General features: G+C 50.3%; 1 protein-coding gene across 12 annotated transcripts in view; it reads right to left on the reverse strand.

The window, feature by feature from the left end:
• MAPT (microtubule associated protein tau) overlaps positions 1-18428 on the reverse strand; it is a 126135-nt gene extending 107707 nt beyond the window's left edge. For all 12 annotated transcript variants that reach the window (XM_008012263.3, XM_008012261.3, XM_073005173.1 and 9 more), the window contains exon 1: positions 18319-18428. The gene's annotated coding sequence lies outside the window, so the exon portion shown is untranslated. The remainder of the gene's footprint in view (positions 1-18318) is intronic.
• Between the last annotated feature and the right edge of the window lie 2679 nt (positions 18429-21107).

Raw genomic sequence — 21107 nt, forward strand, 5'->3', positions numbered from 1 at the left:
AATTCCCAGGGAAGGCTCAGGTATCAGAAATGCACTGAAGAACCACCTGAGCTCACTCTGTTAATGGTGATATTTCACGTGATTTATCTGGAACGGTTGGTAACTGATATGGTAACAAATCTCACCTTGAATTCCCACGTGTTGTGGGAGGGACCCAGTGGGAGGTAACTGAATCATGGGGGCAGGTCTTTTCTGTGCTGTTCTCTTGATAGTGAATAAGTCTAATGAGATCTGATGGTTTTAAAAAGAGGAGTTCTCCTGCACAAGTGTGCGCTCTCTCTCTCTTTGCCTGCTGCCATCCATGTAAGATGTGACTTGCTCCTCCTTGCCTTCTACCATGTGAGGCTTCCCCAGTCACATGGAACTGTAAGTCCAATTAAACCTCTTTCTTCTATAAATTGCCCAGTCTCGGGTATGTCTTTATCAGCAGCATGAAAATAGACTAATACAGTAACTTAGCCTGGAGGTCCTGATTAACAGCGAACACCTCCACCCTTACACATAGCTTCTGTTTTGTAGTAAGCACTCAAATGACTGTTGAAAGAATAAATCACGAAAAACTGTCTGATTGCCCTCTCTTTTGCCTAGAGGTAGTACAGTTCAAATTGGTTCAGTGGTACTGTGTTTACAAAGTCCATTTCTGACAGCTCCAACCAGCTTTCCTGCAAATTTCAAAAGCCTCTTTCTTTGGGCCTGGGGACTAGGTTGGCCAAATAAAATACAGGATGCCTAGTTAAATTTGAATTTCAGGTGAACAACAAGCAATATTTTTGGTGTGTGTCCCAAACATTGCATGGGGCATACTTATTGTTTTTGTTTCCTGTGGCTGCTGTAGGAAAGGACCATAAACTTGGTGTCTTAAAACAACAGATATTCATTCCCTCACACTTCTGAAGGCCAAAGTCCAAAATAAGGATCACTTGGTTGAAGTTAAGGTGTCAGCAGGGCCACACTCCCTCTGGAGCTCCAAGAGAAAATTGGTTCCTGGCCTTTTCTGGCTGCTGGTGGCTGCCAGCAGTCCTTGGCTTGTGGCCACATCACTCCAGTCTCTGCCTCTATCACCACATCGTCTTCTCTTCTGTGTTTTCCATCTCCCTCTTCCTTCCTCTTACAAGGATGAGTGTGACTGCATTTAGGACCTGCCTAGATAATACAGGATAATTCCCCCATTTCAAAATCCTTAATTTAACCACATCTGCAAAGACCCCTTTTCCAAATCAGATCACATTTACAGGTTCTGGAGATTAGGACCTGATATCTTTATGCAGCCTATGCCAATTATTTGTTGTTATCTGAAATTCTAATTTACATAGATGCCCTATGTTTTAATTTGCTAATTCTGACAGCCCTACCTGGGACCACACCTATTAGGAGACAGTAAGGATTTAAGTGATTTGCCTTCAACTGGTCACTACCCTTCCTTGTTTGGCGAGGAGTGGCCCAGTCCACAGACCCAACCCTGTTCATCAAGATCTTTTATCTTTGAAGTGGGGCTCATAGCTTACAGTGGCATTCCAGTTTTCAGGAGAATCTAAGGCATTTGGCTTAACTTTTGAACAGATCATGGCAAACAGTGCATGATTCCCACTTTTAGCACTCAAAACTCCAAATGCAGACTGGTTCCCCTCCACCTTCCAGGAAGGTGGAAAGATGAACAAATAAATATATAAGTTATGCATCTGTTCCCCTTTCTGTTCTCAAGTCTCTTTAAGAAAGGCTGTACTTTTTTGTTGTTGTTTGTTTGTTTTTTGAGAACAGGTCTCATTCTGACGCCCAGGTTGCAGTGCAGTAGTGCCATCATGGCTCGCTGCAGCCTTAATTTCCTGGGCTCAAGTGATCTGCCTGCCTCAGCCTCCCAAGTATCTGGAACTACAAGCGCACGCCGCCATGCCCAGCTAATTTAAAAAAAAAAAAAAAAATTGTAGTGACAGGGTCTCCCTATGTTGCCCAGGCTGGTCTTGAACTCCTGTCCTCAAGTGATCCTCCCATCTCGGTCTCCTAAAGCGCTGGGATTCCAGGCGTAAGCCATTGCACCTGGCCCTGTTTTTGTCATTTGAGATAGGTTCTCGCTATATCGCCCAGGCTGGTTTCAAACTCCTGGGCTCAAGAGATCCTCCTGCCTCAGATTCCCGAGCAGCTGGGACTATAGGCGCAGCCACTCACTAGCATGTGGCCTTAGGGGTTTTGTAGTCAATATTGAACTCACCCACTCATCCATTTATTCATTCACGAATCAATTACTGAGTGCTTATTCAGTGCCATGTGCTATGCCCAGCTCAGAGGACACAAAGATAAATAAAGCATCTCCCCGCGACGGGCGAGTGAGGGAGTCTGGATCCCTGGGGAAGCCCAAAGAGTGGAATTAGACAACATTGTGGAAATTAAACACAAATAACGGGCACTAGTAATGTGAAGGCAGCGTGATTCCGTTTGATGTGAAACTAGAAGGATAGAAACTCATTTACCAATTATCTTTAAATTCTAGCAACTATTTTTAGCCTTTAGATGTGGAAAAATAACTTGTATTACAGGATGTGTTACCTAACTGTCTGCTTTAACATGATGGTGGTTTTCCTCCTTCTGTCTTCTGGATCCCTGGAAATGTGGGTACACATGAGGCTCCCTCTGCCTCCTCCCACGGCCATATGAGCTGCCGCCTCCTAGGAGAACCTGGCAGGGCCGGCAGTGCCCCCAGCTCCCCAGTTCAGCCGAGAAGGGGGCTGCTTGGACTCTGAGATTTCTCCCTTCACCTGCGGCTGCCTCCTGCCCCCATGACTACAGTGTGGTGAGCACTTTTTGGCACAAATTATGCCTCCCTGCATATACATCTTAGAGTTTTTGTTTTTGTTTTTTAAGGAAAAAGCCATCTGTTGATGATTTATTTATCATATGGTATAAGTTCTCAAGCTGAAATTCCAGGTCTCTGCCCTATGAAAAACAAAACAGAAACAAAAACACTTTTTTCTTTGTCTTTGGGCAAGAAAAGCAGGGAGGCACTGGCAGTTTAATAAAGGGTAAGAACCCTAGGCTAAAGCAGTGAATGGGAAAGCTAGGGGGAAGACCATGCCCCAGGGAGCAGAAACCCAGGCGTGAGAAGCACAAGTCCTGGGTTCGACTCTCCTACCAGCCTCAAATTAGCCACGGGACTCCAGGTGCCACTTGACTTCCTGAATCCCGCTGAAGCTCCCTGAATCTCAATGTCCTAATCTGTAGAAGAGGGGAAGGAATTTTTCACTCACAGGCTCATGTCAAGAATCAAATAAGATCATATAAACTGTAAAGTACTATCCACTTGTTAGTAATTTGGGGAGTGGGGGGACCTCCCAGCACCCTGATATCGCATCATGTGGGCTTCCCAAGTGTGAGGTCACACCGTGCCCCCATGTCACTCCCCTGTCTCAAACACCTAGAGGTTGACATCCAAATAAGAATATTAAAGTGACTCAGATTTATTATTTTTTTGAAACAGAGTCTCACTCACTCTGTCATCCAGGCTGGACTCAGCTCACTGCAACCACTGCCTCCCGGGTTCAAGTGATTCTCGAGCCTCAGCCTCCAAATAGCTGGGATTACAGGTAGTGCACCACCAGGTCCGGCTATTTTTTTTTTTTTTTTTTTTTTTTTTTGAGACAGAGTCTTGCTCTATCACGCAGGCTGGAGTGCAGTGGTCCAATCTCAGCTCACTGCAACCTCTGCCTCCTGGATTCAAATGATCTCTCCTGTCTTAGCCTCCCCATAGCCAGGATTACAGGTGCATGCCATCATGCTTGGCTAATTTTTGTGTTTTTAGTAGAGACGGGGTTTCGCTGTGTTGGCCAGGCTGGTCTCAAACTCCTGACCTCAGGTGTCTACCTGCCTCAGCCTCCCAAAGTGTTGGGATTATAGGCATGAGCCACCACACCCAGCCTAGTTATTTGTACTTTTAGTAGAGACAGGGTTTTACTATGTTGCCCAGGCTGGTCTTGAACTTCTGGCTTCAAATGATCTGCCCGCCTTGCCCTCCCAAAGTGCTGGGATTACAGGAGTGAGCCTCACACCCAGCTGACTTTGATTTTTTACTGGGACTGACCTTCTAATTAGCCCAGATTGGATCAATATTTGTGTATCCAGAAAGCCAAGTTGTCCCAAGTGTTCTCTGTACATTGTGGGCCCAGTAGGAGGCAGGGCTTATCCCACTGGAAGGTGGCAGTCTCCGGAGTCTTGGTAGTGGAGTCCCTGTGACATGGGGTCCAGGTGTCAATCTCTCTGTTGCCATCGGGCAGCCCAGGGCACACTGTCGCATCTGTCCCCTGGGTGTAGGGTGCTCGTGGTCTACGGCTATGACCAGTGTGCCCTGGGCTGCCCGATGGCGACAGAGATGCCCTCTGCCCAGCTCCTAATTTTGCACTCAGGGCTGTGTGCCAAGGTGCCCACACTCTGCAGCTCCCACTGGGATCGAGAGGGGCCTATGCAGGCCGTGCTCAGGGCCAGGGCTGAGGCTACTGTCTCCAGGTGGCTCCACCCTTCAGTTTTGGGTGCTTCATAAAACTTTTCTTGAAGAATGACTCAGCACTCACCCTTAATACAATGTGCAGGCTGAAATGATCCCTCTGCCTGCTCCACCTGCTCCAAACCCTGATAAAACAGAAACTAGGGTGGGATCTCACATATGGTGTCTTCACTTTGCAGCCGGTGGATTTTTTCAAATGTGGAGGAGAAGGTGGGAGGCAAGACCAGAACTGAGAAATGACTCTTGCTTTTAGTTAGAGGGAGGGTGGCTGTGGGAAGTGTATTTCAATGCCATAAAAGTACCCCGTGAGGTTGCAAATTCTAAGTAATTCGATATGCATAACCCCAGCCTCAGCTGTGTGAGTGCCTCCCTTCTCTGTTCCCCATCACTCCCCCTTTTCCTTGTCCCAGAGTGTGAACCACACTGGTGTAGACATGGGGAAAGTAAAGCGGATTTTTGAGGAAGGGGGATCAGGCGTGTCGCCCAACAGACTGGAAAATACAGACTCAGTCTCTTCACCTTTCCTCTCACCGTGACCCTTTTTCTTAACAGTAGAGGGCTGACTTTGTCTGCCTCGCTCAGGGAACCCGCCCCACTTTTAATTAAATTTCTCCCTGTAGACGCTATCTGGGAAGCTGAATGTCATCTTCCCTGGGCTTACCCGCCAGGCTCCTCTCATCCACATCTTCCAGGCTCTAGCCACATGGACCCCTCCGGAAAGTGTGTGTGTGTGGGGTGTGTGTGTGTGAACATTTTTCATGCTTGATGTGAGCCAGAAGAAAAATGAGCTTCTCTTTTGGATAAGTGTGGACCTGCCCACAGCACTAAATTTGGTTCTGCCGTCACCGGCGCCATGAAGCAGCAGCCTGGTTTAGAGGCTTGCCTTCAGTTTCAAACAATTTCTCCAGGCTCAGGTTACATGTGACCCATTCACAGAGCCTGGAGGCCATGGCTTCTCCAGTCCTTAGCACTAGAGACGTGGCTTTTGGTTCCCGCACAACTAGCATAGCCAGATGGGGGATGCTCTGAGGTTGCAGAGGCAGGAAGGCAAGCGGGGAAGAGCTTGGGCCAGGACAGAAGCATGATCTGGCACCCTCCCCAGCTGTGAAATCTCTGAGCCTCAGTTTGCTTCTCTGCAAAATGAGGATAATAATCCCCACCTCGTTGGGACTGAGGATTAACGAGCAATGGTTTTAGTAGAATAATCCACTGCTGCTATTATTATCAGCATCTTCGTATGGCAAAACTCATTTGGACCAATGGGGAGTGTGTTAAGTCAGTTTGAAGTAGGGCAAAGGAACAATTATAGAATGTTTTAAAGGAAATGTGGTTTTTATTATTTCCAAGTATATACAGTACTGGAACTGAGTAACTAGGAGGTGGAGAACTGACTTGATTTAAATAAGGAGAGCTCATTTGACATCGCCTGTTTGATTTCTCAGCATCCACCTGTGTTAATCAAGAGGGTTTTGAGCTATATATGTGCCCAGCTCTGTGACTGGAGAAGGAAAGTCACGTAAGACACAGTCCTTGCCTTCATAAGACGTGCAACCTGTGGGCAGATGAGTCCTACACAGGAAGCGGGGGCCAGAGGGAAACTGTGAGCACTGAGGAGTGCGGCTCTGTCACAGGTAAGAGGAAACGCGCAGCCTCTGGACCTTGAGTGTCAAGGCTGGGGAAAGCTTCAGGGAGGACGGACACTGAGGAAGGTCAGGGTGATTTACATACGGGGTAGGGCAGGGAGAGAGGGGCAAAGCAGGCATGGGTGAGCAAGGGGCAGAAAGAGCACGGCGTCTATGAAGGAGCCACAGGGCAGGCTGGCAGGAAGCGGGAGGTGGGACTGGGCAGGGAGGTGAGCCAAGGTGTGGGGACCCAGGCAGGCAGCTCGAGGCCAGCTTGGCTTAGCAGGTGATGCTCATGGCAGGACCACACGTGGAGAGGGCCAGGGCAGGTGACGGGGTTGCTCTGGGAAGAATTTGGCAATGGCACGCAAAATGGATTGGATATGAATTTTGGAACTGAAACAGGGAACAACTCATTGTTTCCATAAGGATCCGAGGGTGAGGTGATAAGGCCTAAAATCATGTTATCGCTGGTGAGAGTGTGATTGGAAAGAGAGGGGCAAACTGAGGCAATGCCTGGAAGAAACTGGCGGGTCTGTTCCAGGATGTGGAGGGGAAGAGCTTAAGTCTCCATGGCTTGCCACACTGGGGACTGGAAGATGGCAAATTCCAGTGACCGAAGTGGACAGACCAGGTGGTAATGGGGGCAGCATTTTACTAAAATGCAAGGCTATGGGGCCACTGGACACCCAGGACTGGCACTCAAACCCGGCCATGCTGGAGAAAAGATGTGCCATTGCCAGGGTGGGGGTTACGCATACACCCTGAAATACCTCCCACCATCCACGCTCCGGAGAAACCCTCCATTCACAGGGTGAAGGCAAACTGACTTCAGCCCCACTCTGGCTCAATTCAAATTCCAGGTGCAAGCAGTTCAATTAACGAGTCTGCCCCGTGCCTTTGCCACCAAACAGTCATCAGAATATTACACCATCCAAGTCAACGCCTGGCTTTAATTTAATCACTCATGCCTTAATCAATTCCTGTCACATGCTAAACGCTGTAAGTGGTGGGGAGAGGTTGCTCCTGGGCATAATTAGAATATGAGATTCTGTACCAAGTCCCTGTCTGGTTAGGAAGAAACTGAAAACTCCAGAAAAATGGAAAAGCTCCCAGGAAATTCCATGTAAGGGTCATGACTTGAGCCCAGAAGGAAGTCCCAGCCCTTCCCCAGAGAAGTCAGCACTGGCAGGGGCTGGAAATCACTTGAGGTCATGCTCAAGGCACCCCCACCATCTTGCATCCTGGTTTGGGTCTCCTTCCTCTAAAGCAGGGGACAGACAGGATCAGTGCAGGTTGGTCTGTGGCCACCCATGCATCCCTCCTGGGCACAGACCTTGCTGGCTCAGCCCTCACCCCTAGGAACCAGCTGCACAGTCTGGCACTAAGGGAGCCATGTGGCAGCAGCTATACTATTTCAGGTCAGGCTAAAGTCAGCCCACCAAAGACTTCAGATCAGCACCTGATTGTGGCTCCCGGGAGGCATCCCCTAGTCCTGCAGCACTTTTGAGAGGCTCAAAGGAATTCTCTTAAGTCGTTTTATTTCAGTTCTGTGACTATGAGAAGAGAAGAGAGACCACATTATCATCCATTCTGAGGGGGAAGACAGCATAATCTCCATTTCTCAGATGGAAATATGGAGGCATGGGAAACCTTCATCTTGGCCAAAAACCTCTTAGTTGACAAATGAATTCAGGGCTTGGCAACCCTAAGCAGCCAGTGATAACAGGGGCCCACAAAATGAGGGTGTGGCTCGCTTCTGGAATTCAGTCTTGCTGGTAACAAATGATAAGATCTTTCTTAAAGTCTTTTTATTTTTATTTTTTTAACCTGGCCCAGACTGTCAACTTATAACATGAATCCTACTGATTAAAAATTTTTTCTTGCATTTCTCATCCGCCATCAAACATTGGTTCATGATTATTTATAGCACTTTAGTGACATTGAAAGGGATTTATTTCAATTTATTCAGTCTTTATTAACACTCCACAGGGAACAGAGTGCAGCTACCGCTGGCCTTTTCTCAGGCACAGCTGAGATGCTAAGAAGGGAGGAACTTCACTAAAGGAAGAACTGAACCTGGTGGAGAGAAGCCCAGGAGGCAAATTATCCGGACAGGATTATCCGGGAAAAATATTAAATAGGTTTTAAGAAGGTTCAGGTGAGTTTATGAATGATCACTCCTTTATTCAAGCGGATTTAGGGATGTTCTGCAAAATCCTCTGTTTCTAAGCTGGCCTCATGGAGAGCGGCAGCAGAGGCAGAGGCTGAGCCGCTGCACTGGGGATTGGGGCCAGTGCGGAATTTCCCCTGCTCATGGGGAAAAGACAAGACAGAAAACGGATGGTGGGAGGGCCGGTGACTCTTCCAAACGGCTATTCCTGATGTTTCCTGGCAGTGAGCAGCTATGAAAGGGACAGGTTCATATGCATCTACACCATGATTTTTGCTGTGCCCCAACGTTACAGGAGGTTACAGACAACAGTTTTATTTGCATATATAACCTTTGCTTGACTTATTAACATACGCTGATTTAAATTCTGATGCATTGTCAAGTAGAAAGCTGTTCAGGTTTTCAGCAAGCCCAATATAAAAAATCCAGGCATGCAACAAATAGGTAGTGAATATTCACATTTAAATACATGTAAATATAAATAGAATTTTAAAAAAATGTTTAGAGACAGGACCTTGCTGTGTTACCCAGGCTGGAGTACAGTGGGACAATCATAGTTCACTGTAGCCTTGAACTCCGGGCTCAAGTGATCCTCCTGCTTCAGCCTCCCAAGTAGACAGGGCTACAGACGCATGCCATCACGCCCAGCTAATTTTTAGTTTTCTTTTGTAAAGACAGGGTCTTGCTTTGTTGCCCAGGCTAGTCTCAGACTCCTGGCTTCAAGCGATCCTCCCACAGTGCTGGGATTACAAGTGTGAGCTACGGAGCCTGGCCTCATTTATATACATATAAAACCAAAGAGAATCTTTTTTGTTTGTTTGTTTGTTTTGAGATGAAATCTTGCTCTGTCACCCAGGATAGAGTACAGTGGCACAATCTTGGCTCACTGCAACCTCCGCCTCCCGGGTTCAAGCCATTCTCCCGCCTCAGCCTCCTGAGTAGCTGAGACTACAGGCGCCTGCCACCACGCTTGGCTAATTTTTTGTATTTTTAGTAGAGAGAGGGTTTCACCGTGTTAACCAGGATGGTCTCAATCTCCTAACCTTGTGATCCACCCGCCTCTGCCTCCCAAAGTGCTGGGATTACAGGCGTGAGCCACCGCGCCCGGCCTGCCTGATGTTGCCGTGATTACCCAAGAAGTCTCTTTTTGAGGAATAGGCCATGGTAGAGGGATGAGGTAAGACAATAGTTTGCTGCCAGCGTTCAATTAAGAACAACTGGAACAGGCACCCCTGAAATGACCTGCAAATCAATGGGAGAACTGGATCCGATCCAGGACAACTCTGTTGACACATGATTTAGAATGTTGGCTGCAATTCAGGAGGAGGAGCTGTCCTTTACGCTGGGGGAGGAGCACCATTCCATGGTTCCACGAACTGGTCGTTCCCAGCACTTTGTTCTTGGCATTCTGTGGCGTCTGCAGATAACGTGACAAACAATTATGGATCCAGGGGTCTTCTAATATCCTTGCTATCCCAGGGAGAGGATACAAGGATGCAAGTGCATCCCTGGACTTTTTGTGGTACAACTGCAGATGTAGATCCCAAGCCAACATCACCAGCCTTCTCAGTAAAACAGAAAACTGGGCCATAGGCTGGAAGGAAAACCAGCAGCTGGGACCAGAGATAATTATGTCCCTCTTCTCTTTGATGCCTGGATTTAGCAGTAGGGTGGACGAGGCCAAAGGAGAGGAATGAATGAAACGTTATTATCAATGGTCTCAGATTTAATTCTCACTTGCTGATTTAAAACTGTTTTTAGTGTTGGACATTGATCTAAGACTCTTTTCTCAGGGGAGTTAATATAAGAAAGGGAATTTAAACTTATTTTCAGTCTGATGGGGAGGATTTTGTAGTGCCCTCTTAAGTTGGGATTCTGTGTGAATGACTTCAAAGTGCTGCGCTAGTCCTGGCAGACAGACAGAAGATGGGTGGGGAGGACGCCCACCTTTTACTTATTTAAAAGTTTCCCCAGTAGGTGTTCTTCTGATACCCTGTACGAATAAGACATGAAGGTCTGTAAACATGCAAGGCTGGGGTCCACACAGCCTGATCTGCAGTTAGGACTGCCTCTTATCACAGCCCAGCACTTCCTAAAGGTCATCTGTGCCCATTCAAAATCTTCTACGTACACCAGACTTGCTATAATAATCACATACCCTAACTAAGGTGCAAGCTGGCCAGGCGTGGTGGCTCACGCCTGTAATCTCAGCACTTTGGGAGGCCGAGGTGGGTGGATCACCTGGGTCAGAAGTTTGGGACCAGCCTGGCCAACATGGCATAACCCCATCTCTACAAAAACACAAAAATCAAACGAGCATTATGGTGTGTACCTGTAGTCCTGGCTACTGGGGAGGCTGAGGCAGAATTGTTTGAACCCAGGAGGTGGAGGTTGCAGTGAGCCGAGATCGCACCACTGCACTCGAGCCTGGGCGACACAGTGAGACTCCGTCTCAATCAATCAATCAATCAATCAATCAATAAGGTGCAAGCTGAGGGAGTACAAGTGCAGAGGGAAAGATAAGCTCTTCAAATTATTCAATGATTTTAAGAAAATTAAGTTGAATGTTTTGGAAAGACTTCATAAAGGTGAGTAATATTTACTATCAAACAGGATGGTAAAGACCATGGAAAAAAAGAAAAAAGTAAAATCCCTGAGGGATTCTGCATTCAGACAACTCCACAATATAAACCCAAAATCCAAACTGAAATCGGAAGACCCAGACAGTGCATTATTAATGTGGCATAGGCAAGAGAGACATGAAATTTCAACTGGCTGATCCAGACACCAAGAGAAGACCTGGGCCCTGTGTCAAAAGATGGGTAAACGAATTTACATTTATATAGTTTCAGTTAAAGTAAAATCTTGAAAATCTATGTGTATCATTTACATTATTTTCTGATGTAATGATTTTTTAAAACTGATATATTGTTACTCAGTCTTGATTTAAGGGATAAGAAGGCTTCTTAGGCTGAATTTATTAATTCATAAATGACTATACTTATTGGATACATGGAATTCCTAAGATTCAGTACACCACAAGTTTGCTTTATTTAACCCTTTTCTACTCTACTCTCAACCGACCACCCTGAAACCTGTTTGCCAGTTTACCAACGTCAGCACTCCGTTAAATTACTTCATTTGTAATATCTCTTCTTCACCTCCTTCGCCTTCCCTGACTGCCATTACTTTCTCAATCAGCCCTCACTTTTTATTCAACAAGTAAACTAGAAAGATCTCTGAACCCAATGTACTAAGCCAGGTCACCCTTCCCGGGATGACTGGAGGGAGGGCAGGTCGGTTTGGGCTGGTGGAGAGCGTGCAGTTTATTCCTGGCATGGAGTGGATTTCAGGAAGAATATGAAGCAGGGACAGCAGATGACAAATCTCCGCTTGCCTGTGGCAAGAGTTCTGTGTGTACATTTAAACATGGGTGTGTGCAATTTTCAGAGGATCCACCTCTGCCCAAAGTTTGGCTGCAGGGGAGCTGGGCAGTTACCCACTTTTCCTATCTTGATCCCTACTCAGTATAACAATTTATCTGTACAACTGATTCCATCACCAAGGTCTTTAGACCCCTCTGCTCATTCAGCCAATCACAAGCACTTATCCATAGGACACTGCCAATGATGCGATTTACTGAGCAGTTACTATGTGTCGGTCCCTGGTGAGTACCAGGTTAGCTTGTTTGAACCCCATGGCAACCCGTGAGACAGGTACCATCATACTCCAAGTTATGGATGACAAAAAACTCTCCAAACAGCTAAACAACATGGCTTAGGTCCCATAGTGAGCAGGGAGCTGGGACTTGTGTCCAGGAGGCCCAGTCAGAGCCTGCCTCCTTAACCATTAGGCCAAACTTCCTCCACATGCAGGACACTGCCCTGCACTGGGGACCTGGGGGAGGGGTAACAGTGTCTGCCCTTGAGCTGCTCCCAAAACTTCCTTGAATAGCGTTGGCACAAAATGCATTTCTTGGGGACTCGCTGACATGGTGTTTGGATTTTTATCAGGTCCCTGATTGGGCTCAGCATGGAGCCTGATGAAATATGAAAAAAGCAAAGAAAATTAAGGGAATATACCTGGAAATTGTTCCAGTTTGTATTTTGCTGACGCCCATTCTATCTGCATGCTTACAGAAAGTTTCCTAACCGGAGAACCCAGAAAGCTCAAAACCTGTCCTGGGCCAGCCTCAAACTCCTCACACTCAGGTGGGAGCCATCTGGGCAGGCAGGAAACCTGGCAGAGGTGGCAGGAGCATGGCACCTGGAGACAGGAAAGGAATTCTTGGATAGCAACCTCTTTGGCAAGGCAACAGGGGCGAGACAGAGGATTCTCAGGTAGCCCCAAGGCACCATAGTATAATGGAATATTTATTGCAAAGCCTGGGCCCCAGGAAGTGAGAAAAGCCTCCCGGGCCCATCTTTGCCAAGGGATTCTTACAGGAGGACTTGCCTATGCCCACCCAACTCAACCCACACCCACAATCTCAGAGCTGGCCTCATCAGTGGGCACCAACGCTTTTACCTTGCCAAGGTACAGAACCTAAGCTGGGCATCTGATGTCCCTAAACCTCAGAGACTTGACCTTGGCCACACTGAATCTGCATCTTGATCCCCCAGTCTTGATTTCCAGCCTTCCCTGGGTCAATCAAACCAGCTGCCCCTTCATCTGGCAGATCAGTCCAGAAACCCTGCATTAGGGAGTAGAAGTTTAAGGACCTTGGGAAGAGATATTTGCTCTTTGTTTTATAAACAGAGCACCAAGGTAGAGTGAAATGCCTTGCTCTCTGTGTCGGGGCCAGATAAGAAATTGAGAGTTTTAAACTCCACATCTCCCTAAACTTATTCTGGGTCATGCTCCAATTACAGACTGTTGTAAAAGTTCATTTGTGAAACAGTGGTTTTAGAATCGATATTCTACTGGGTCAATCTTATAGATCACATTTGGGTTCCCAGACTAGTCCACAATGGCCAAGTAAACCCACGTGTGGCTGAGAGGGGAGGGAGCTAGTGTCAGGCACCCAGCTCCACCACCCACTGGCTCTATGACCTTTACCAAGTTACTAACCCTCTCTGTGCTTCAGTTTCCCCATCATGGAGATAATAACAGCACCTGCTACATAGGGGAATTGTTGTGAGGATTAAATGAGATAATCTGAGACAAGCACTTAGAACAGGGCTCCTAGAAGACAATCAATAAATGTAATTAAGGTAGCAATGTCAGTGTCAGCCCCAGCAGTGGTAACACTGGGGTTGGGTCATATTTTGATGTAGGAGACTGTCCTGTGCCATGTAGGATGTTTAGCAGCATCCCTGGCCTCTGTCTACGAGATGTCAGTAGCACCCTCCTCAAGTTGTGAAAATAAAAACATCTCTCTAGACATCTCAGTGGCCCCCAGGTGAGAAGCATGGTTTTACAGGCAAACAGCTGAGAGTCCCCGCTGGAACATGAGGGCTCCTCTCTCTGCTGCAGCCCAGCTGGTGAGGCTGCAGGCTTCTCTCCCCGTCACCTGCTGAGGTGCCCCCCAAACGCCAGCTCCCTGTCACTAGTGGAAGCACCTAACTCCTGGGCATGGCAAGTTAGGAATGACCAGGGGGGTGTTTCTGGGAGTGTGAAGGGGCTTTGGGGGTCTCTGAACATGGTGATGAGGAAAGTGGTGGTGGAGGAAGGAGCAGAGTCAAATGCGGTTTCCCACCCACTTCCCACTGACCTACTGCACTAGGTACCAAAAGGTGCCAGGGCAGGGTCTTCCTTCCCTAGGGTAGAGGGTGGTCTCTCTCCTTTCCTCTCATCTTCACCTCTGGCCAATAAGAGGGAGGTGGGCCATAGGGACCAGGCTATGGGAGTGCTGCAGTGGGGAGGAGGAGGGGGGCGGGAGGAGGTGGCCCAAGAGCACAGGCAGCTGTCTGAGCATCACTGGGACACAGGGCTGGGATAGACTGAACTGAGTTTGTCCCCAAACCTTCCTTCTGCCGTGACCATAAATAAAGCCCCCCATTCTGTTTCTCTTAACCTGTGTTTCCCCATTTATCCTTCATGGATAAAATCATTTGGTATGGACCAGATACCTCTTGTATGTCTAGCACTGTATTAGGCCCCTACGGTTGTTTTTATTTGTTTTTGAGTGAGTCTTTTTCAAGGAGGGAGTAAGGAAGATGCTAAATAAATACATCAATAGAAGGTAAGGTCCAGTTGGAAAATTATAACATGTCCTATTGGAAAAATAACATGTGTTTGTACATATAGGCACAGAGCCACTGAAGCCACACACATAAATGCTGAGGGAAAGTGGAATAAAACACAGTTTCTTAAAATTTTCAACAAATGGACTGTATCAACGGATGTTAAAAAGGCAGAAGGAAAACCACAATCTTATCACATCTCCAGGCTGGCACTGACCTCCAAGGGCATGAGGGTCAAAGGGCCCCTTTAATAGAAAGGCCTCTTTCTCCAACCGGAATAAATCTAACCCTGATATTAGAAACCACTTAAAAGCCACGCCCTTCCAGCAGGAACAGTCATGGACTGTCACTCATCCAAAAACCAGCAAAGCCAACAAGCCCCTTCCCCAAATCGTCTAAAGGTGAACCCAAGAGCCAAGCTGGGTTATTGCTGTATAAATATCTGTTAGGGAGGCAAACTTGGCCAAGGAATGGATGAGCTTCAAGGGTCACTCCAGACCTGCCTAGCGGGGGTGGGGGCGGGGGACACACTCATCTGTTTATCCATTTATTTATTTACGTAGAGGGAGGATTTGGAGATGGAAAATAAACAATTCTTATATAGTAAATATAAGCAGCCATCACAAAACACAAAATGACACCCCAGAATCAAGCGCGGTAGGAAAGACATTTCCCTGTCTCCTGTAGGATGGGTCAGTTAAGGGGGCAGGGGGGATCAGATATAACTCAAATTGGTCCTGCTGAGCCTGGAGCCTGAGCGCGCAGAGGGGTGAGCTGGGCAGTCGCTGTCCGAGCCCCCATCATCCCTTCCAACCCGGACCATTCTGAGACGGAGGTTTGGAGTTACAGGTGTGTGAGCGCCAGAGGGTGAGAGCGGTCGCTGGGAATGTAAGAGCTCCCGCCTGCTGGGGATGGGGAGGAGTCGTCGATGGCCCCGGGATCCGTGCCCAGACATTTCCAGAGGCAAGCACCCCACCGTCATCCGCGCAAAAGCTGCATCCCTCGAGGTCCTGGAGCGAAGCCATCTCCTTAAAGCGCGCACAGAGTCAGGATGGAGTTTCCTAATTGTCGCACGAAGGACCGTCCCCCTGAGGTTTCTCCATTAACAGCACCCCCCTCCCTCCCCGGCCTTGCCCACCGCAGTGGCCCAACCAAAGCGCCAACACATTTCAAAATGGAGCGAAATCGCAGAAGCGCGGATTGTGCTTTGTTCCCAGCACTGGGCTAAACGTGCTCATCCCCACCGGGCTCCCTTTCCTCCAACAGCAGCAGGTGACATCTCTGCTTGAGATGGCAATAGGCAGCCTTGGCCGCAGGCTCCCCTTTTCCAGGGCCGTCCCGAGACCCTCGCTCCGTCTGGAACGGGAATCCCGCACCCAGCTCTGTCGGGGGGCGAGGGAGGAGAGAAGATGCTTGAACTGACCCCTGAGCCGCTCTGCAACCCCTCGCGGTGGCTCAGCCATGCGGGGAGCCTCGCAGCACTCAGGCTCCAGCCCTTGACGCCACCGTCGAGGAAGGTCAGCCTGGTCCCGGGCAGGCTCTAGTTCCCCAGTCAAGCCATTCCCCGGAAATTCAGATCAACCTGGGCAGCCCGCGAGGAGGATTCAGCTCCTAGATGCTCGTTCGTCTCAGAAGCGCGCCCCCCACCACACCCGCACCAGTTTTCAGCGATAGAATTAACCAGAAAACGGCGCGTACCAGGTTCATCACAGGAGGGCGAGGCTCGGATGCGTTGGCCAGGAGTTCTCCTTGCCGCCCCAGACTCGGTTTTGGGGGTACGGTGAACTTGGATACGGGTGAAATCCCGCATTTACGATAAATAATATTAATCAGTATAGACATAATGTTAATAAAAATACACCCAAGGGCCGCCTATCTGCGGCCGCCAGAGGCCAATTAGAGTCTCAGGTGCAGGGGTTGGGGGCTTCCTCCCGTGTCCTCCAGGAGGCCAACTGGGCGTGGCCCCGCCTACCCCAGGGCCCCCAATCTCCCCAGGGAAGGGGTGGGGCCAGCCCCAAGGGCCCCTCTCCGGACGGACGCCTGTGGTTCCCATGGCAATTCCCCCTCTGTGCCCCCTCCAGTGGGCTCAGAAAAATGGGTGTGGCCGCAGCACCAGTAACCTTATGCCCCCCCCTCACATTCTCCTGCCAGGCGAAGCAACAGGGCGTAAAGCTGGAGAGGCCCCACTGGGGCTCCCCACCCATCCCTGAATGGGTAGCCAGCGTCCCTCGTTGGGCAACCTGGTGTGGCTTGGCCCTCAGGACACTCGGGGTGTAGGGAGGGGCGTGATCCCTCTGCCGCCGCCCGCAGCGCGCACGGAGACTCGAATCCCATCCCTTCAGAAGCTTCCTGGCGCCCGCAGACTCCGAGACGAGGCTGCGCGCGGTCACGCCCGTTCCATGCGTGCCGGGGGTCGGGGGGTTGACTCGGGTTCCTCGACCCCAGCAAGCCTCGAGATCCAACAATGGGCTCGGAAATGAGGAGCAAAAAACGAAAGAGGTGCGTGGGGGTGGGGGAGGTTGGCTAAACACCCTCAGAATAAAAGCCAGAAACCAAGGCTGGGAGCGCAGATCACGTAACCTCTACAGACAAAGCAAAGAGCCCCCGAAGAAGGTGCTGGGTGAACGCCCCCAGCGCTCACGCCCGCAGCAGCAAAACGCCAAGATTTCAGCGCTGATTGTCCCCCTCCCTTTAATGCCAGGCCCCGCCCTGTCCTACGAAGCCCGGCCACCCGGTTTGGCATGGCACCGTAAAGACGTGACACGCTGAAAAAAGATGGCACCTCGCGTTCCGAGGGGGAAAAAAGGGGGGGCGGTGGGGGCGGGAGTGGGAGGAGGCACAGCCTATCCTCCCCCCTCCTCGCCCACCAGGGTCCACACCCACTGCCGCAGTGAGGGGCGAGCCCTGCGCGCCAGCCCCGCGCCTCCGGCAGGGAGCGCACACGCCGGGCGCCCTGCGCGCGGAGCGCTGAGAAAGAAACCCGCCCCGAGATGCACCTGCAGCCCCGCGCCCGTCTGTGCATGGCTGCCGCTGTGCCTGCCCGCGAGCTGGGACCGGCGGCCGCCGACTCCGTCCACATCGCCAGGCCAGGTGACCCCTGCCTTTGCGAGCGTGCACACTGGGATCCTCGCACTGTTCTCAGGCACGGCGCTGCTCGCGTCTCTGTGCCAGGCGTGCGCAGGGGGAAGGGCAACTAAAGTGACAGCGCCTGGACCCCTCCCCATCTCCTCGATTTCTCCCAGCCCCCAAATGTCCCCTAAGGGTCTCTGAAGGAGGAAAAGGGGAGGGGGCCGACCCCCGCCTAAAATCAGGGGCAGTGAAGGCCCTGTCGGAATCACTGCTCGGGAGGTGAAGGGAGGGGCGTGCAGGGAGTCATCTTTTCTAGAACCCGATCCACATCTTCTTTAGGGCTGCTGGCGAACAGCAGCAGGGACAGCGGATTTCAGGTTCGGTTTCAGGGGTCGTTATCGGACCCCTCCCCCCCATGCACGCCCATTGCGGCAAAAGACTGCGGTCGAGAGTGAAGGGCAGCCCCCTCCCCCAAGTCACCGCCGCCGCGCCCCACCCTGCCGGCACGGCCTCCACCTGGGGTAGGCGCGAAGCGGGTGAAGACCCTCCAGCACACACACACGCGCGCACTCAGGCGTGCGTGCATCCCTTGCTCACGTCCCTTTCCAGGCCGCCCTGGCCCCAGCCCCCGAGCAGGGGAGGCAGGGAGGGGCCCTGCGGTCGCCCCGACCGATGCCCGGCGCACGAAGCCCCAGTCTGTGGAGGCTGAGGGCGAGGGGCGGCGGCGCAGGGGTGCACAGGGGCGGACGGCGAGGCAGATTTCGGAGCCGCGGCGCTTACCTGATAGTCGACAGAGGCGAGGACGGGAGAGGACAGCGGAGGAGGAGAAGGTGGCTGTGGTGGCGGCGGCAGAAGGTGGGCGGTGGCAGCGGCGCTGCTGTTGGTGCCGGAGCTGGTGGGTGGCGGTGACTGCGAGGGCGCGCGCCGGCGAAGAGGGCGCGTTCCCGAGGCCGGCAGGCGGCGCAGGCGCGAGCAGCGGGTGCGCGAGCCTCCCCAGGGGAGGGGGCGGGCAGCGCGGCCTCAGCGGGAGCCTTCTCCTCCGGCCACCAGTGGGCGCGCGCGAGCGCCCTGCCGCTCGGCTGTCCGGCGCCTCCCGGCTGGTTCCTCTCGGCGCTGCCCTTTCCCGGTGCCCCTCCCCCTACGCCTCAGGCCGCGGCGCTGACCGCAGCGCGCACGCGCGTTCCATGGCGCACGCGCACTCTCCGCCTCCGGCGCACTCTGAAGCCTTTGTCTCGCTGGAGGGGTGGGTGTCTTCCTTCGGGCCCTGCGGGGTCGGGGCAAGGCCAGTGACTCCGCCAGTGGGTCCCCTGCCCCTTTCCTTTCAGTCAGCCTGGGGCGGTGTCCTCTCCTGGAGAGGTCCTGAGCGACCTTCCACGTGGCCGGCTCCCCAGTCCGTCTACCCCGACCCTCAGAGTCCCGAAATCGCCCCCCTGGCTAAGGTCGCTCTTCCCCAGGCTGCTTCCTTTCTCCTTGCTTTTTTCCCACCTTTTTTGTTACTGACCAAGGTGAATCCTTTCCTTAACAAATTCACTTAAAGCAAGCTAACTCAGTTACAATACAGTAGAACTGTACTTAAAAGCATTTGGATCTATGATGTATGTAACCGTGACGCTAGAAAAAAAATCTTAAATTAGACGAAATTCAAATAGTGCTTAACACATCACAGAACATTTGCACACACAGTTATTTGTATCACGTCTTTTGAAACATCTTTATGCTGTAAGTAGAGTTTGAAGTCTGAATGTTTAAGGGCCAGCTGGAGATTGTCCCCTGGAAGAGGCACCTCAGCCTGAAACTGACCAGTGGTCCTCATTCTACTGGTCACCCAGGCCCCAAGCTTCGGCCTTAGCTTGGATTTTTCATTTCCCCAACATCAAATTTAAGCCCTGGCAGTGGGAGGATTTCTACCAATGGGGATTTAGGGCAGCCGTCTTCTCCTAGGGAGATGGAAAGTTGTCTTGAAGCTCCCATTTGCATAGTTTTAAAAAACCAACATATGTTATAGATTAATAGGAAAAGCAAGTAAAATGCTTTATTCACACTGAGTTTCTGGAACTGACCTTTTTCTTTCTTTCTTTCTTTTTTTATCCGTATTAATTTTATTTTTAAACAGAGGGGCATATATCCAAAGAAGTAGGAGTGAGAACCACCGTGGGGGCTTGCTGAAAGCGATCTGCCCTAGCCTTCTGACTTCAGAATGTCTCATGAGCCAATGGCCTGGGAATGGAACTGCCCCTTGATGGTGTACACCTTAGAAAAGTCAATGGAATTGACCTTTTTTTGGAGACAAGGTCTTGCTCAGGCTGGAGTGCAGTGGCACAATCATAGCTCACGGCAACCTTGAACTCCTGGGGCTCAAGCAATCTTCCCAACTCAGCCTTCTGAGTTGCTGGGACTACAGGTGGGCACCACCACACCTGGCTAACTTTCTTTTTTTAGAGAGGGGGTCTTGCAATGTTGCCCAGGCTGCTCTCTAACTCCTGGGCTCAAGTGATTCTCCCACCTCAGCCTCCCAAAGCATTGAGATTACAGGCATGAGCCACTGCACTCAGCCTGGAATTGACTTTTGGTTGTTGTTCTAACTGCCACCATCCTAGTTCAAGACCTCTATCTTCGTTCTGGACATGTAGGGACCTTAGTGATCTCCTTGCTCTCCAATTTCTCCCTATATCAGCCCACCCTGCAACCCCTAGTTAGATCAGTATTCAGAAGTGATCATTTTATTTATTTATTTATTTTTGTTTTTTTGTGTTTGTTTTTTTTTGTTTTTTTGAGATGGGGTCTCACTCTGTTGCCCAGGCTGGAGTGTAGTGGCACGATCTTAGCTCACTGCAAGCTCTGTTTCCCGGATTCAAGCGATTTTCCTGTCTCAGCTTCCCAGCTACTGGGATTACAGGCACATGCCACCACTCCCAGCTAAATTTTGTATTTTATTAGGATGGGAATTCACCATGTTGGCCAGGCTGGTCTCGAACTCCTGACCTCAGGTGACCCAAGTGCCTCAGCCTCCCAAAGTGCTGGGATTACAGGTGTGAGCCACCACGCCTGGCCCAGATCATTTTAATTATAGCAATCTCTTGCTCAAAAATATGTAAAAGCTTCTAACTGCCTCCTAAATGAAGTTCAACCCCTTAGTTTAGCTTTCAAGTGCCCCCCCATTCCCCGAACCCCCATCATCTGAGCCATTGTCCTCCTCTTTTCTTTCCCACCTACTCTGTAGCCAGCTGAAGTGGCTTGACTAGAACTCTTTCCCACCTCTGTAATTCTGAGATTTTCCTTTGCCTGCAAAGGTCCTTGTTCTTTCCTCACCCACCAGTAGTCTACCTAACCTTCAAACTCTAGCTCAAATTTTACCAAAGCCTTCCCTAATCACCCCAACTGGAGGGGACATTTCCAGTCTCTAGAAGGAGTTCAGCAAAGTTACTCTTCTTCTCTCTGAAAGTTAGGAGGGGGTGGAATCAATATCCGTCTTGCAAGATTGAAATGTGGTCATTGTCCCCAGCAGTTTCCCCTTTTTTTAGGGTGAGGAATTATACATCCTTGTCCATTACCATTTACATGATGTAGAC

The sequence above is a fragment of the Chlorocebus sabaeus genome, chromosome 16 (assembly GCF_047675955.1).
Source record: "Chlorocebus sabaeus isolate Y175 chromosome 16, mChlSab1.0.hap1, whole genome shotgun sequence".
Lineage (NCBI taxonomy): Eukaryota > Metazoa > Chordata > Mammalia > Primates > Cercopithecidae > Chlorocebus > Chlorocebus sabaeus.